This window comes from Tyto alba, unplaced genomic scaffold (genome assembly GCF_018691265.1).
Source record: "Tyto alba isolate M040663 unplaced genomic scaffold, T.alba_DEE_v4.0 Super-Scaffold_14, whole genome shotgun sequence".
Taxonomy (NCBI): domain Eukaryota; kingdom Metazoa; phylum Chordata; class Aves; order Strigiformes; family Tytonidae; genus Tyto; species Tyto alba.
In genome coordinates this window covers 7,024,230-7,031,703 of record NW_024881276.1, presented here as the reverse complement: position 1 = coordinate 7,031,703, position 7,474 = coordinate 7,024,230, and positions in this window count along the sequence as shown.

Sequence of the window (7,474 nt, the reverse complement as noted above, 5' to 3'; positions counted from 1 at the left end):
TTGTAAAGATTATATAGTATGTGCTACTGTATTACCATGATTAGATAAGCATATCCATGCAGACCAACATTAATATCTATTTAACAATTCCTGAGAAAGATTTAATCAGTGTTTTTAAATTAATTTCCACAAATTTGCAGTCAATGTCCGTTTATCAGAATCATTCTTTGAGTTTTTATTGTAAGTTAGCATACTGCATCCTTCACCTAGTTTGGGAATATTTGATATATCCGACACAATTAAAGGAAGATTCTCACATCAAGGTTATTTGAGTTATATACATCTACAAAAGGATTCTATATTAATTTGCCATGTAAGATAAACAAAGAGACAGGGCTTTGCATGGTATGGAAAACCTGACATCTCAAAATCTGAGTTTTGTAACTTGAAATCCAAGCACAAAGGCAAAAATAACATTCATTGCAGATGGGTGTTCCATTGACTGAAAAAATAACAACAAACAAACAAACAACCCCCCCCCACACACCCCCCACACCCCAGAAATACCACATTTTGCATGCAGAATAGAATATCTGCTGGAGGGAAAACAAAATATGTTAAGTTTTATTTTGAGCAATACTAAACCCAGGTTTTTGTCACTTTTTTTATTAAGAGAGAGATAGACAGACATGGAGCCACCATGATATTAATGCAAACATTCTTCATAGCAGTGATTAACTCCTGATGAGAGACCATCTCCTTCCCAGCTGTAACTATAGCAGGCAGAATATTTTTTTTGTTTTTAATCAAATAAGTCTTCACTATTAGAAAGATCTGTGTTCTTGTTTGCAGATTCTTACAAGTTTTTATTTTTTTGTAAAAAAGCAACTCATTTTGCAGTGAGTAAGAAATGTAGCAATGCAGAAAAGTCATGCCTCTGCAGTGACCTCCAGTCAGCTTCAGCTCCAGAGCCATCAGTATCTGCTAGGCTCCGATCCCTGACTGAGAGTTTGTTTGCTGACTGGCAGTATCATTTCAGAAGTATGTATGTGGGTAAATACGGTTAATTATTCTCTGTATATAATCAAGCTCTAGCTAACTTTGTCTCATCTTACATTTCATAAGTTTCTGTGTTCACTGGAAATCTGAGCTGCAACATCACAGGCATCTCCTCCTGTTCAGCAAACAGATGACACAGGTGTTTAAATAGGAAATAAATACTGGAAATGTTAGCAATACCCAAGCATTGTGTTTCAGCATACTCTCCCATCTGCAGTCTGCCATCCGTTTCTAGGCTACCATTCAAGAGTCTGGTGTTTTAAACTCTTCTCATTTTGCTCTTATTTTATAGGCAAACTGGCACCTTGTGCATACAAATTCCTAGTAGCTGTTGTGCACTTAGTTTTTTAGTTTAAGCACTTCCAGTGACAAACCATGTAGCTGAAAGATAAAGCTCCATGCCTCCATTTATTTGAAACTTGTGTCTTAATATTTTGTGCATGTTAAATCCTCCTTGCTTGTTGCTTCCTCAGTTTGTCACACAAGTACATTGTTCCCCCTGAGATTAAACCTACAATAAAATCTACATTCGATTTGTAACGGTCTCCCCTCAGATGGCTGGAAAATGTTTCTTCTTTGTCTGGCATCTTTTATCAGAAAATCCAGTTTTCCACCTATGTTAAGCTTACTCCCAGTGCAGTTATGCCTGTCATAACACAGACATCCCAGTGTAACAAGCTGAGTGTATCCCACTGAAATAAGAAACAATTAAAGTTCTCATTCTCACAGATTCCTTTCCACACTGTCCTTCTGAGAAAATGGAAGTTAAGCACAACACCTAGCTCCTGACCTGCCACAGACCTAGGGTTGCCTCCCTCACCGTCTGAATTAATTGTGCTCCTCTGGGAAGAAATTAGAGCTCACATTTTAAACTCTTATGTTTCAGGAAGCATTTTGCTGTCTTCCTCAGCAAGTACTCTTTATTCCCTCTAGATTATATTTAAGCCATTTCCTACTTTCTCTGTCCTCATTTTCAGGTTTCTTTCATAGTTTGGTTAACTTGTTTGATCTCCCTTCAAATATAGGATCAAAGTTTTATAAAGCAACAGGAATACCCCCTGGAATATATACCAAGTCTGCTTGATATAACATAGCACTTCAGAGTCACTAATTCTTGGTGTGTGATTACAAGGAATAATGCAATTTGGCTGCCTTCTGCTGGCCTGCTTCTTGTGATGGTAAAACTCCAACATCCAGTACTTTAAGAACCTGCCACTGAGAAATATCTTGGTCTATCTTTAGTCTGTAGGTGATATATAACCAATGAAAGATCTTTTGCAAAGTATTCCTCCTCCACTGAGGAGGCGGCCAGCAAGCACGGTTATGGGACAAGGTCAGAGGTGTCAACTGATACCTTCTACAAGCAGTCAGTAGGTCTAAATAGAAAAATCCTGTTACGTTCAAAGTTGTCTTCTCCTTCCCTTCCCTCCCCGCCATTCCTTTGATTTGTCATGTAGCATATCTTTTGAAACACGAGGGGTGACACAGGTAAAGCCAAAAACTTGGTAAGGAAAATGGGCCAGAGATCCCTGGAGCTACCCGATCCAGTACTGAGGTAGCAGGGAGACAGCAACCCCCCCACCCTGCAGAAATACATCTCTGTTGGAGCATGCGTCCAAAACTGACCTACTCCTAGGAAAAAAAAAAAAAAAAAAAAAAAAAAAGGAGGAAGGTCAGGGGAAGTGGGTGAGAAGCCCCAAGACTGACTTTCAGGCTGAAGAAATGGTCCCACCTCAAGTTACTGATTACCCCTATGAAAGAGCTGGCAATTCAAGTTATCCCAGATAGAACAGGGCTGGCAGGTTTTTTTTAATAAAAATAATAAACAAATAAAAAAAGAAACCTATACCTAGAACTTTGTCTTGTTTATTTGTTTGTTTGTTTGGTTTTTTTTTAAGCCTTCATGGGTAGATTGAGAAAGGATCTCTTCTCTAGGGGAAACCCTGGAGCTGGGGTTGGCAGTTCCACAGTTCCTACTGCTGTATTTATAAGAAGGGAATCCTGTTCATCAGGTCTGAATTAATAGAAAAATATAAGTGGCATGTCTTGATGACTTGACTGATGGCAAACAAGCTTTGGTGAGGAAGCAGGAGAGTCAGAGCTCTTGCGACACAATAAAGTAGACTAATGCCAAGTATATCAGTATTGATGTGGGCAGTAGATTACCCATAATAAACTGTTTTAAACAGTATCAACAGCCAAAAAAATGAAAATTAGAATGAAATAGATGCAAGGAACTCACACAGACTGATAAACAATCGAATTTCGGAAATTCTTTACAAGGTGAGATGTATTGTAGCAATGCAGAATAGTTATATTTCAATTAGCAACTTCCACTTTATTGTTTCAGTATTATAGCCAAAAGACTTTCATTCCAACACAAGGAAAAAAACATCAGAAAGCCAGGAAAAAAAATACCCCCACAGTCCCTTCTTTCTCATCATTAGTAATCAGTACTATATCTGATTAACTTCTCCAGGCTGAAGAATACAGTTGTTTGTTGTCTTGTACCTTCTGTGTGAGAGGCCATTGCACATCCTATAAATACAAAGATATGAATGTGGTATAAGTGCTACATACGATAGAGACTAATTTCTTAGCTATATGGTTTTGCTCTGCTTTTGTAATCTTGTTCAGGGATCTGTTATCTAACACTGAGCTGAATGGGACTTATCTCTGCTCTGGCAGTAACAGAGTGCCCTACTGAAATGTTGACTGAAACAATAATGTGCCTTGAACACCAAAATAATGTATGCTTCAAAGACTTTTTAAAAAGGGCAGGCTCCATGGGGGCAGAGGGCACAGAATACTCACAGAGAAGTAATAAATACAACAAAAAAAACCCTTACCCTTTAGTTGACACAAAACTTTGTATTCCTTGGAGCAGAAAAATCTAAACTGGCTGAGAAATGTCTTTTTAAGCAATGCTGCATCACAACAGAATGCTATATCTGGTAACAAAACATATGGTATCTAGCTCTCAGAGATAGCTGGGAGTACTTAGTATTTGAAAAATGATCCCCTTCTACTTATGAGTTGATATATGGTTTTATATCCCTGACTGTAGGCATCAGACGTACATCCTTCCTTTTAACTTGCAATAATGCTTTCAGGGCATGCACAAGAGCAGTGCCTTACAGAAAACAGGGGAATGACAACACTGACTTACCAGCAAAATTGTTCTTATATTTTCTGCTAAAGAAAGATAGCTTTTTAATCAAAAAATAAAGTTTTCATTAAAATATGTTCATGTTTTTCTCAGAAAAGAGAGAGAAAATAAAGTCCAAATTTGTATAATCTTAAACATAAAATTTTCAGCAAAAGAGAGAGAGAAGGCAAAAGGAACAAAAATAAAAAGGAATAGCTCAAGAAAGAAAAATAATTTCATCAAAATATTTCATTTAATATTAATAAAAAAAAATGCAACCAGATTTATTTAATCCTGTTTTCCTCTACAATTACACAATTAAATGTTTCATAATAAAAACAAAATTCAAGAAGTCAGCGTGACCCCCTAGTACCATATTCATATCTTGCCCACCTTCAGATTAATATCATGCTTCACTACAGATAGTTCTTTGAAAATATTGTGATTGCTGGGAAATGTTTGCCACCATGACTACATATCTCACAGTTTGAATCTAAACTAGTGTGATAAACATTTGGAAAATAATTTATTCTATAACTAGCAATCTTGATTTTACAAGTACCACACAACATTGCAAAGGTTTCAGTCACCTCCTGCAGCTTCAGCCTTTCATAGAAAAATGTTTTTCTGATATATTTTAAATTCCCTTTTTTCTATGAAGAAAAACTGCTTACATTAAGAATCTATTTATGTTCCTACATTCCGAAGACATAACATGTATTTTTATTTTATGTTGTATTTTGTTTATGATATTCCAAACAGCACTTTATTCTGTGTGACAGTGGTATGCATTTTATCATTCTTACATCTTACAGAAAGATAGGTGAAATATTATCTTAGTGCACCATAATTATTGATGAATACTTATGTCCTGGGTTGAGTGAGTGGTGGAGTTTTTTTGGTGGCAGCGGAGGGGGCTATCGGGGCGGCCCCCTGTGAGAAGCTTCTCGAAGCTCCCCCAGCTCCACGTCAGCTCCACTTCTGTTTGGGAAATTGAGCCAATCGGCTGCGCCTCTGTGATAACGTATTTAAGAAGGGACGTGGTGACGGGCAGTCGGACTTGTGAGGAGGAGTTGCTGCAGCTGCGTGAACACCAAGGTCAGTGGAGGAACGGAGGAAGAAAGGAGGGGGGAGGTGTGCCGGAGCAGAGACCCCCCTGTATCCTGTGGTGAGACGGCAGGGCAGCCCCCCCCTGCCACCCATGAAGATCTACGGTGGAGCAGACATTGATTTATGGCCTGTTGCTCCTGCTCAGGTGATCAAGGTTCTGTGCCTGAAGAAGGCTGGGGTCTCATGGGAAAAGGCAGCCCCGCTGCTGTAATTCAGTGCTGGGAGGATTGCAGCATGAGGGGGAGTCCCACGCCGGAGCAGCTTGGGAAGGGCTGCAGCCGTGGGAGAGAATCCAGTCGGAGGAAGTTAGTGACCCATGACGGAGCAGTGTGGGGAACGCTGCGGCCCATGGGAGGAATTCAAGTAGGAGAAAGTTTGTGGAGGACTGTCTCCTGTGAGAGGGGGACCACAATGGAGCAGGGGGTAACAAGTTTCGGACACTCCCCTCACCGAAGATGAAGGAAGAAGAGGCAGCGCTGACTGCACCCTCCATTCCCTGCCCCTGCGCCACTGGGGGAGGAGGTAGAGATATCAGGAGCAGAACTGAGCCCGGGAAGAAGGGAGGGTTGGGGGGAAGGTGTTCTCAAGATGTGGCAATGCTTCTCACTGTCCTACTCTGTTATGTGTTGTTAGTGTCTATAATGAATGTATGTTTTTTTTTTATTGTCCTAACGAGTCTGCCTTTTGCTCATGATCATAAAAGGGGGATTTTCCCCCATCCCAGTCCTATCTTGAACCCCAAGCCTGGCTCTCTGTCCCTTCTCATTGCCGGAGGGGAAGGGAGAGAGAGCTGCTGCGTTGTGGTTGGCTGCCAATCAGGCCTAAACCACGACAACTTATTAGAATCATTTTTACCCATTGATACTACAGGTAAAATGATGAACATATTGCCAATGTGACCTGTTCTGGCACTTTGCAGGAAGCAATTTAAAGCAACTGTGGAAAATGAGATCATAAAGGTTAACAGGGTAGAGATCATAATAATCATTTTAATAGAGTTTTAGAAATTCAAGTTATATCCTTTTAGGTTTTGTTTGTTTGGTTGTTTGGTTTGGTTTGGTTTGGTTTTTTGTTTGTTTGTTTGTTTTGTTTTTTCTGTTTTTTTTTTTTTTTTTTGTTTGTTTTGTTTTTTGTTTTTTGTTTTTTTTTTTTCCCAAAGGGAAGGTTTATAAAGGAAACTTAATGATGTGCATGCTTGTGCATGAAGAGAGTCTGTGCATCAGTATTCCAGAATGGAAAGCACAACTAAGGAGAACTCTTTGCAATATATTAGTTGCTGGTGTGCCTCCAGGGTAAAATAGTTACATTATTTTATCTGGGAGCCATGGCAACATAGAGGTGCAGGATCAAGTACAGATTGAGTTCAAAGGATCAGGTTGTCAAGCAACATCATAAATGAACTCAAGTCTGGCATGGATCTCCAGATATATCTAAGCAAGTGAAACCAAGGCTTTTTAACTGTCAGTATTATTTAATCTTGATGATACAAGAACACAGATAAAAAGATGAGGACAATGTAGTTGAATGGACAGCATCACACAATGGCTTCAGTACCTGCTTTCAAAGGGCTCCCATTAATAAATTAGTTTAAATTATACAATCCTTAATGTATGGAAGGGAGGAGAGAGAGGAGAGGAGAGGAGAGGAGAGGAGAGGAGAGGAGAGGAGAGGAGAGGAGAGGAGAGGAGAGGAGAGGAGAGGAGAGGAGAGGAGAGGAGAGGAGAGGAGAGGAGAGGAGAGGAGAGGAGAGGAGAGGAGAGGAGAGGAGAGGAGAGGAGAGGAGAGGAGAGGAGAGGAGAGGAGAGGAGAGGAGAGGAGAGGAGAGGAGAGGAGAGGAGAGGAGAGGAGAGGAGAGGAGAGGAGAGGGAGAGGGAGAGGGAGAGGGAGAGGGAAGGGAGAGGGAGAGGGAGAGGGAGAGGGAGAGGGAGAGGGAGAGGGAGAGGAGAAGCATGTGTATATCTTTTGAAGCAGTGATTATACCTTACTCCTGAACCTCATTCCCCACTTCCCTGGGTTTCTACCCTGATTGTCTCCTGTTAACCACTTCTTAAAGCCAGTAACAATGTTAATATCTTCTTTAGAAAATGTGACTTCTTGTTGATGAGGAAAAAGAGCAAAATCACAATGGCATAGAGAGGACAAAAACTTGATGGATTTTTTCTACATAGAAAAATTTTTCTGTCACTCCATTCTCACCCCCTCCTACACTTTCCTTTG